Genomic DNA, 10,229 nt, shown 5'->3' with positions numbered 1-10,229 from the left:
ACTCAGATCTTTGAACAGTAGACTTGAAATGTGCGAGATCACTAGCGTCAGGTGATCAATTTTCATAATGGCAAGGAAAGTTGTGTGAGTGCGCCACACCAGATTTTTATAACTTTCTATTGAAGACTATGTGGTAGTTTTTGAAATATATACTTTTAGCGCCTACCAAATATTAGACTCTGATTGGTACATTCTACAAATTTCTGTATTACTGCGCTCATTAGAACTAAATCCCATTTCCCTTTCTTTTTTATTATAGTTTTTGTTCTTGTTTATTGACATAGATATAATAAATATCTTTTTTTAAATGTTTCACATTTTCTATTAGTCATGCTATACCTTACAAAACCCCTCTGGTCCTTGTTTTAAGGATACTATTTAGATACAGATATTTTTGCTCAAAAGTGGCTGATGGAATTCTATGTATCCAGCTTGAACGCTGTTGATATGGCCGACAGGTAGTAATACTGGTGTTCCTAACCTCAATTCTTGTTATTATTATGAAATGGTTAAAAAGTAAATTATATTTTCATACCGTTGCCAATAATCATAGTATTTAGAGTCTTCGCTATCTTATCTATCTAGTTGGTTATTTGTACAGCTGATTGATAATATTTGGTTTCCTTCCATAAGACCCAGTTAATTCTCTTTGTCAATAATATTAAAGGTGTATCAAAATGCACCGTTACAGCCTGTTGATCCTTCCTCAATCATTTAAAAGCATTGTGCTATGTGCATCAATGAATAAATTAATATAAACTATGCTTCTATTCTTTTGTACTCTAGAGCGAAGTTCGGTGACCCGAAATTTACATTTAAATTAACCAAAGAAGGAAACATGATAAGAGAATATCAGCTGGTAAACATGACTTATAAATATCACTTGTGGAGATGATTGACAGCTCAATAAATATCGAAGTTTTAAACCTACTATGCTCTGAATTTCGTGAGAATCGTTAGAGCCGTTTACGAGATCTGGTGAAATACAAACATATAAACATTCAAACATATAAACATCTAAACATATAAACAGAAATCGCTCGTTTAATACTACAGAATTACATTAATGTATCTGATTAGGAATTAAAACACTAGATTCCAACTCGCCTATAGAATGAGTGCAAACAAAGAGATTGGTCCAACCGATAGTATGAAATATAGAATGAAAGTTTTTAGATTTAGATTGAGATGAATATCAACACTCATTTAAGGAGCTTCAAATGAAATAGCTAGTGACCCCCTGGTTTGGAGAACTCGCTCAAGAACTGTTCTATTGCAATCTTTGAAACCAGCAGCTTTTACTTATACAAAGTTAATTAAAATTATGAGAACATCTAAATATATCCTTTTCGAGGATAATTTGACAGTAGGATTCATCGGGGATCCTAATTGAAATGGAAAATCACTCTTCAAAAACTACTCTGTCGCTTTTATGACTCTTTGTCCCTCATATGAATTCAAATACATTTTTCTTTAATGAGAAGGTGATCATGTGATACATGATTTTGATATAGAGTTCCAATACAAGAGAAAATGAATGGCGAAAACTGCACACTGATATCTCAAACCGTTTCAGTTTGTTGATGTAAAAGTTGTAAACTATGTTATCTATATTGACCAGCTGAAATCACGTGTCAGTGCATGAAAGTATGTATGTGTGATGGCTTACAAATAACTTCAGTTGATGTTATGGATGAATGAATGGAAAACTGTTGTAATTGCTTGCAATTAATTCTTCAGCTGATTAAAAGATAAATCACAACAATTTTTTTTCTCATGCACTTCTATGTTATTTTCATATCCTGATAAAGGACGAAGGAGTGAGTCAATTTCGTTGTCCAACGAACTCGACCTGTGAAAAGGTTCGAAGAATACGTGTTCAAAATTTGAAGCTAATCGATACTAAAGTTATTGTAGAACATACAAACAGACGGACAACGACTTTGGCCTTCAAAGAGTTAGAAGTAAGAACTCTCTAACGCTCGTTCAATATTATTTTTCTTATAGATACTCACATATATAACATCGGTCCATGGGTTTTGGGTGTGGGGGGAAACGAGTATGCGCGTCCTTGAAATTTTTTAGTTCTTTTTTGGTTATGGTGAGGTAGGACTCCTTGGTTGGTATAACTCTAATCGTGAATTCATCACAGTACAGTCCATGGACTTGAGGAGAAAGTTTTTTTCTCCCTTGGATATGAAGTTTTCTACAGTAAAAGAGAGAATATTTTGTGTGCACAATGAATTTCGTGATGATGCTTCCAACATCATAACTTCAAAGAGTACAGTCTAAAAGAATTTTGAAAAGGGGAGGAGTTTGTTTGGAATCTCATCGAGAACAAAATTGAATGATCAAATGGATGGGAGTGGACAATAAACTGGGCACTCCATGATGAACTGACTCTGTGACGATGCAGAAACATCGAGAACGCAGAGAATAAAGAGTGGAAATAACTGCTGAGCGTCGTGAGTTTTTGTATAATGCTGAGAGCCTGTGTTTGTCGGATCTGAGTCTACTGCGCGGACCCTATCAAAAATGTAGACCCGAAGAGCGAGCTGCAGCGTGGAGAGAGCAACAGGCTTGTTTGCAATCGGAATGTTTAACTTTCTGATAACTGGCGAGCAAGCTCAAGCCAACATTGCTGGTTTTTTAGATTTGAGGCGAGCTTTTGATAGCACTCGTACGTGTGCAGGTGGTCTTTCCAAATTGTCTGTGTGATTCGTGCAATTGTGAATGGCTCATGAACCGGATTTTCATGTTTTAGGGTTACTGGATTACGGAAGTTCTTAGTTTCACTTGGGAATCTAGCTACAGTTGAATTCCAGCTATTGATTCAACTACAAGAGAAAAATATAGAAGTTATGAATCAAGGGTGGGATGCCCTTCTAAAAAGCAAAACCAGGTACTATAATAATTTGACAGCGAAATTAAAAAACAAGAAAACTTAAAATTGTCAATACTATAGTTTGGAAATTCGGAGAGTATAACTAATAGAATCATTGAAACATCACTGAGCCATGTAGGTGTACATGTATTCGTAGCATAATATATGTATTTGGTTTTTTATAGCCCTACAGTCTAGTGTGGGCTTCGGCCTCCTCTACAACATTCCTCCAAGCATCTCTATCTCCTATCAATGTTTCCCATCCTCTATAACTCATGCTGACTAAATCATCCCCAATCTCATTTTCCCATCGTATTCTTGGTCTGCTCCTTTTCCTTCTCGACTGAAGTTTCTCTTTGAGCACTATTTTCGGCATTCTGTTTTTAATCATCCTGTAAACATATTTGAACTATCTGGGTGCCTTTATAAAGCGTACTCCACTTGGGTCTCTAATTCATGTTTCAGGTTCAGCATTAGTTTTCCTTCTCCACTCTCCTCCTTCTTTAACAGGACCGTAGATTTTTCTAAGCACCTCTCGTTCAAATACACTTGAATTTTGATGTCTTCCTCAGTTAAAATCCACGATTCATGAGCCACAGATAAATACAGTTCTTATAGAGGTTTCATAAACCCTCCCATTGGTATTATCTCATTTTTTATTAGTTTGGTAGATTGGATTTCTGTATTGGATGCTTGGTAGCTTAAATAATCAAACTCGTAGTACCGAATAGTGGTAGATAGAATAACCGCCGGGATAGTTTGTTACTGGAAGAAAATTATTTCAATGAATGAGACCTATTTCTTCATCATATTTTATACATTTCCACAGTAGCATCAATTGTTCACGTACTGTAACTATTTGGGAACGTAAGGTTTGAGATACGAAATCAATCCCAATAAACTATGACCACGACTCTACACATCGAGCTGTTCTTGTGAAAATAGGGATAGTAAAGCAATAGGTAATATAGTTGAGCTGCAGTACAACTATGCTAGTATATTGAATTACAAGAACATAATATCGAAATGTATGGAATTTCAAATTTGTTCAATCAGTCCTATCCATTTGGTTCGTTTGTTTCGCATGAAGCTGGAATAACATTGATTCCCAGGATTTATTCGATAGACGTGGTCATGGAGTGAAGTCCAATGATAACTAATTGCAGTGATTGAATACGTTCATATCCCTTTCAAATGAAGCTGAACGGAATCTATTCCTTCAATTACAGTGTGCTATACTATACTCTTTTCGATATACTAGAAACCAGAACTGGATAGTTTCATGGGTAGATTCGTTGTTTATTGATGCATTAAACATAATGAAATGAATCGAAGAGTCTCAACCGACTCCAATAATAATCTGGAGGTTTTCAGAATATATTGCAAATTATAAATGTATACTTTTGATTCTCAAAAACTATTAATGTTCAAATACATTAATATTTGGTTTTAAAATGACATGGATTTTTATTGAGGCTTCAAGCTCACGGAAGGTTATTGGAGAATGATCAAAGAACGTTGTCAAAGTTCTGAATCAATAATGTGCCACTGCAAGTGGAACACTGCAAGTATCTGCATAAAGTCATTGATAGGATCGTATTGACTAATACAGCATCATCATTTTCCAAGATTGCAACTAATATTAATGATATAAGGCTCAACCAACAGTGAATTCTCAGTTTAGAATGAATATTGTATCAAACAAACATTTATCTAGAGGAAGAATCGATTGAGCTAAATTTGAAGGCTTATATAGAAAATCGATCATCCCTATACATCTTGTATCGCTTTACATACAATTGAAAAAATTATATCATTATATGTTTCTCTATTGTAGAAAATAATTTAGATAAAACTTGGAAGAGATGCAAAGTTCTCCGTCAAGCATTTATTCCAATAAACATGATGAGTACAACTTATCAATGTATGTTTGTTGGGTATAATATGAAACTTGTTTTGTAGTCTGGTGTTGGATGATAGTCTTCCATTATGATAGGCTAACGAGTATTTAATCGCCAACCGTTTTTTCGCCATTGTAGCGGGTACACTCTCCCTCTTACCACTCTCTCCCGAACGTTCTCTCTCTATTCTCTCTCGACAACTTATTCAACTTTGACACGCCAAAATCCGGCGCGCCAACTTGATTTATTTAGCCATCGCAAGCCGCAGCCTTTTCGTGCAACTTTCGGTCGCCTAATGATGGACGCGTCAATTGCAAACAATGCCTTGGAAATTGTCTGCCTAATTTCCATGCGCCTTCAATACTCGGTGCGCTCCAATTTGCAGGCGTTCTACCTGCGCCTTTCCCGCCAACGGGTCACTGCACCCCATCAATCTGCACCACATACTTCCGATAATAATGTATGTTGCTGCTGCAAATTCATAGATAATATACTGCTTGCGAAATATGAATATTGCAAGTACTATACTACTTACAGATTCATAAATATACTATCTGTATAATACATTCAAACTGTAAACTCCTTCTAAGTAACATAATGCAGCGAAAAACGATGTTTGTATTGTATATTGTATCGTTCACTACAGGCAAGTTATCATCAAGTTTCAAAGACACTTGCTTCACTGAAAGCTTCAATTTTTCTGAATCAATCAGAGATTATGTGTTTTTTGTGAGGTTGATTATTATATAATTGATTGTTAGCAACTTCAAAAAATATGAACACATTTAAAGTTATGAGCTCGGTTGAAGCTTTATAACTTGAACTATCATTACATTACTCTCCACCTTGTCATTCATCGATTTCCTAAAATCTATGTTGTTTTCCATGATGGAACACTCCATAATAATTCTGTTGAAGTCGAGGTTCTTCGTTTCAGAGTGAACTTTTGAGTATACTCACGCTCTGTTTGATAAACTAATGTAGAATGCATTCAACTCCAGTAGGAGCTTTATCAGACAGGCGAAGAAGGCTGATGGAGCTCCTCCTCGGGATCGAAATGCATTTCACATTTCTCAACCAAAAAAAAGTGAATCTAATTTTCATCTTTCAAACAGTTTCTTAACTCCAACAGATTTATTTTCTGTTTTGATGCTGATGATATCACGTCGAAAGTCATAACTTTTGGTAAAATAAGGAATGATTTGATGTTGAATGAAAGAACTGTATGATTTGGATTATTCCTAAACCAAAAGTACAAAGATTTAAATTTCGAAATATTACTTTCAGCAAGTGAAGTCTTAAACGGCCATCATTTCAAAGGTACAACTGATCAATCTGAGTACTTACATCGTAGTGGAATATATTATATAGTTATCGATCGGCTTGATCAATTCTAAAAGCGGGGAAGGAATCTTATTGTATAAAATATAAATGTTCCTTAATCTCGGTGAAATGGTTAAATAAGGACTAACAGTAGCTCACAGCATAGAAAATCCTTTTCCCACACCTTGGAATACACAAAAATTACCATGACATTCGAAATCAATGATGCACTTCGAGAAAGAGCAAAGCTGATTTTCTTCTTACTTTGATGAAATATAAAGTTTGACGTGTTATTGTTAGTGTGTTTGTGTGAGACACACAATACAATAAATGACAACACTGGAAGTTCGAACACTGGTAGAGTGCACTTTTATTTCACCTGCAGACGCTGGCAATGTCTCCTAGTGGACGCAGATAGCTTTTGGACGTCTGGTGGGAAAAGAATTATGATGAGACCACGAACTTCTGCCGAAGGCATCGATCCACTCGTAGGAGAAGGCATAGAAGAGGAGGAGAGGAGGAAGAAAGAGAGTGTGTGAGAGTACAAGCTAGATGTCTCTATGGCTGGCTAGTCTTATATGGGTAATGGAGTTGCGGTGAATCTCCAAGGGCCGTGTGCAAGTGGCTACATATTATCCACTCTCCCACATCAACGATCACAACACATACACACACTTACATCGTCGAGGAGATTATTGGTCAGCCAACGATGCTTTCAAGCGAAATCCATAAAATCTATTGATTAACCATTATAAAATTTTGCCGCTTCTGCTTCTGCTTGTTAGCTGTATTCTTCTTGTGAACCATTACTTGGACTGGACTTTCAATTTTGTGAGTTTGGATGCACGTTTTTATTCTCTTCCACGATCTTAACATTCACAGACTGAGAAATTGTTGACAATAACGCTTTCTTCAAATTCTAGACTTTCCGTTGTATCTTTTGTGGTTATAAGGCAACCGTACAATGACTCGGACTCTTTAAGACATACTCAGATTCTCACGTTCGAAATATATAAATATTGTTCAAATAATTCTAAAGTTATTCCTATTAATATTCTATGCCGACTCTGAAGCATTCCATGCAAATCATTATAGCGAATAAGCTTACAATTTCAATTTAGAATAAATCTATTTTATATGGAAGGAAATGAAATATCAATTTGATTACGATAGTTCGATTCTATCAAATCGGCAAATGTAGAATTAGATGAACATCAATGCAACCATACGATTAATTTGATCCATAATGACTCGCGTGTCAAATGCTAATGAATTTTCTTTCCAGTTTCACTTTTTCTTCGTTTATTGAACAAAGTTAAGACTTTATTTCTTAGCTCACTTCTAAATCGAGACATTTCTATGCTCTGAATTCTATTATAAGAACATATTTCAAATCTTGAGACAAATCAAATGGTACTAGAATTAATAGGTACTGATAACCTTCAAGACTTGACTTATTTAATAGATAAGTTCTAATATGTTATTTAAAGTCATTGTCCTCAAGAGGAAAATTGTTAATGAAACAGTATAATCAGCTATCTGCTGCTGATGCTATATCAAACCTATTTAATCCAAAACTTATATTAGAACTTCTTTCTGGTGATGTTGGAATCATTGAAAATAAGTTTATTCTTCGTGCATGTTTAATTAGGTGAATAATCATACAAATAAATACCGAATTGGATAAAAAGCGAACCCATGCAGCGATAACAGGATTCATTTGCTATGCTTCACAACACTGAGTTATGTTGCCTGATCCCAGGCCTGCTGATAATAATAAAAATGATTATAAATTAATGCGATATCTAGTCCATATCTATTCATAACTAGCTGGCCGGCGAACTTCGTACCGCCAAATAGTTATTGCATCTCATGACAAACTTTAGCTGGATGCACACCTGAGGAGGCGCGATGCGGCATTTTGCATCGAGGTGCTTCTTGCTTATTGGTTTGAATGGAATTCACACACATTGAATAGGGCAAGGCATGGAACGGTGTGATAAGGCAATCTCCATAAGATCAACACTTTGTATCACCAAGATGCGCCTCCTCAGGTGTGCTTAGCCATAGCTTAATCTGATGCACTATATTTTTATGAAAATTATCCGAAAATCAGTATTTACATTTATGGACATCCTATGTGCTTAGCTAGTTGTGCAGCAGTTTGTATTTTTCATTACTTATTATTTGGAAAGTGATTCTATTCTCCTCGAACATTCAGTATTAAAATTTTAGTATATACATTTTTCAACTGCAAAATAAATAATGTACTGTACTAAAATCAGATAATTTAAAATACCGAAGACAGCACAATTATTCGGAACAAAACAATGTCTTTAGAGCATGTAAGTCTTTAACCCGTGACCGCACTGCTGGATGGTTACACACAGAACAGTCATTTTGATTTTAGTCGGGGCGTTTAGAATAAAATAGATGTGCGGTTATGGAGCAGCACACACTCTTGTCTGTAGATATATCTACCGACGACTGTTGGATGACGCAATGATTATAACAGCTGATTTCTATTTCTGTGTGAGGCCAGCTCACAAATCTTTTCTCATAGGATCACATGCAAACTTTGAAAGACCGTAGGAAAGAGTCCTGAAGTCGGATTATAAATTTGATAGGCCATAAACCTGGTCCTGAACATAACGAACACAACTGAAAAAATCTGGTGTGGCGCACTCACACAAACACAACTTTCCTTGCCGTTATGAAAATTGTTCACCTGACGGCCTGACGCTAGTGTTCACGAGCATTTCAAGTCTACTATTCAAAGATCTGAGCCAGCTGGTGACAGGACAATAACGCTGGAGACACACGATGTCTGCTATCTCTTCATAGTGAATGATTTAATAGAATTAACACTTGCCAATTGATATAATCACAATTTATCGAATTTCGAGCTTATTTTCAATTTTAGGTGAAAATGTTACTGGACATTAATTGTAGAGATTTTCATATTCAATCATTTCCGCAAGAATTTTTTCATTCAAAGTGTATCTGGAGCCTGATAATTGGGATTCTAGAATCAAACTTTGCATAGATGGGGCGGAGCTCCTGAAATTTTTACAGATATGGGATTTGTGGCAATTGTGTTCACGCGCATCTCAAGTCTACTATTTAAAGATCTGAGCCAGCTGGTGACAGGACAATACGCTGGAGACAAACGAGGTCTGTTATCTCTTTATAATGAATGATTTAATAGAATCAACAGTTGCAAACAGTTTGCAATTGAATAATCACATTTTTTCGAATTACGAGCTTATTTCGATTTTTAGGTGATAATGTTACTGAACATTAATTGTAGAGATTTTCATGCTCAATCTTTCCCACTTGAAATTTTTTTCTAAATTGTATCTGAAGCTTGATAATTGGGAATTTTAAATCATACTTTGCATAGATGGGGCGGAGCACCTGGAATTTTTACAGATATGGGACTTGTGGTAGTTGACAGAGCTTATCAATAACTATTCTAGGTATGAATTTGATAAAAATCGTTGGAGCCGTTTTCGAGAAACCCCTGTTTTTGACAAACTTTTCGCCATCTTAGCCGCCATCTTGAATGCATTTTATCAAAATAAAATGTTCGTGTCGGGTCCTTATATTGTAAGGACCTTAAGTTCCAAATTTCAAGTCATTCTGTTGATTGGGAGATGAGATATTGTGTACACAGACGCACATACACTCATACACACACACATACAGACCACCAGTAAAACGTTTCCAGAAACGTGGTGTACTACCATATTAATGACTTTTCATGATGATTTTTAATTATTTAAAAACATTCTTGACATTCTGAGCAGGATAAACTTGGGGTCGCTGAGAACGCATCTTCAATCAGAATTTCTCTATCACGAAAAATAACGAAAAAAACCTAGCTCTTCATCTTCCGGCAACCGTTAACAGTCATCCTGCAATGCGGCCGAAACACTTCCAAGCCAGACACCCATCTCAAATGACAACAACGCCAAGCTGTGAGAAACCATCCTGCACTGCGGCCCTAGGTTCAGAGCCGTTTTCGAAATCCGGTGAAATACAAACATACGAGATCTATCAAATACAAACATCCAAACATATAAACAGAAGCTGCTCGTTTAATAGTATAGGATACCAAA

Source organism: Nilaparvata lugens, chromosome 5 (genome assembly GCF_014356525.2).
Source record: "Nilaparvata lugens isolate BPH chromosome 5, ASM1435652v1, whole genome shotgun sequence".
NCBI lineage: Eukaryota > Metazoa > Arthropoda > Insecta > Hemiptera > Delphacidae > Nilaparvata > Nilaparvata lugens.
This window is presented reverse-complemented; position numbering follows the sequence as displayed.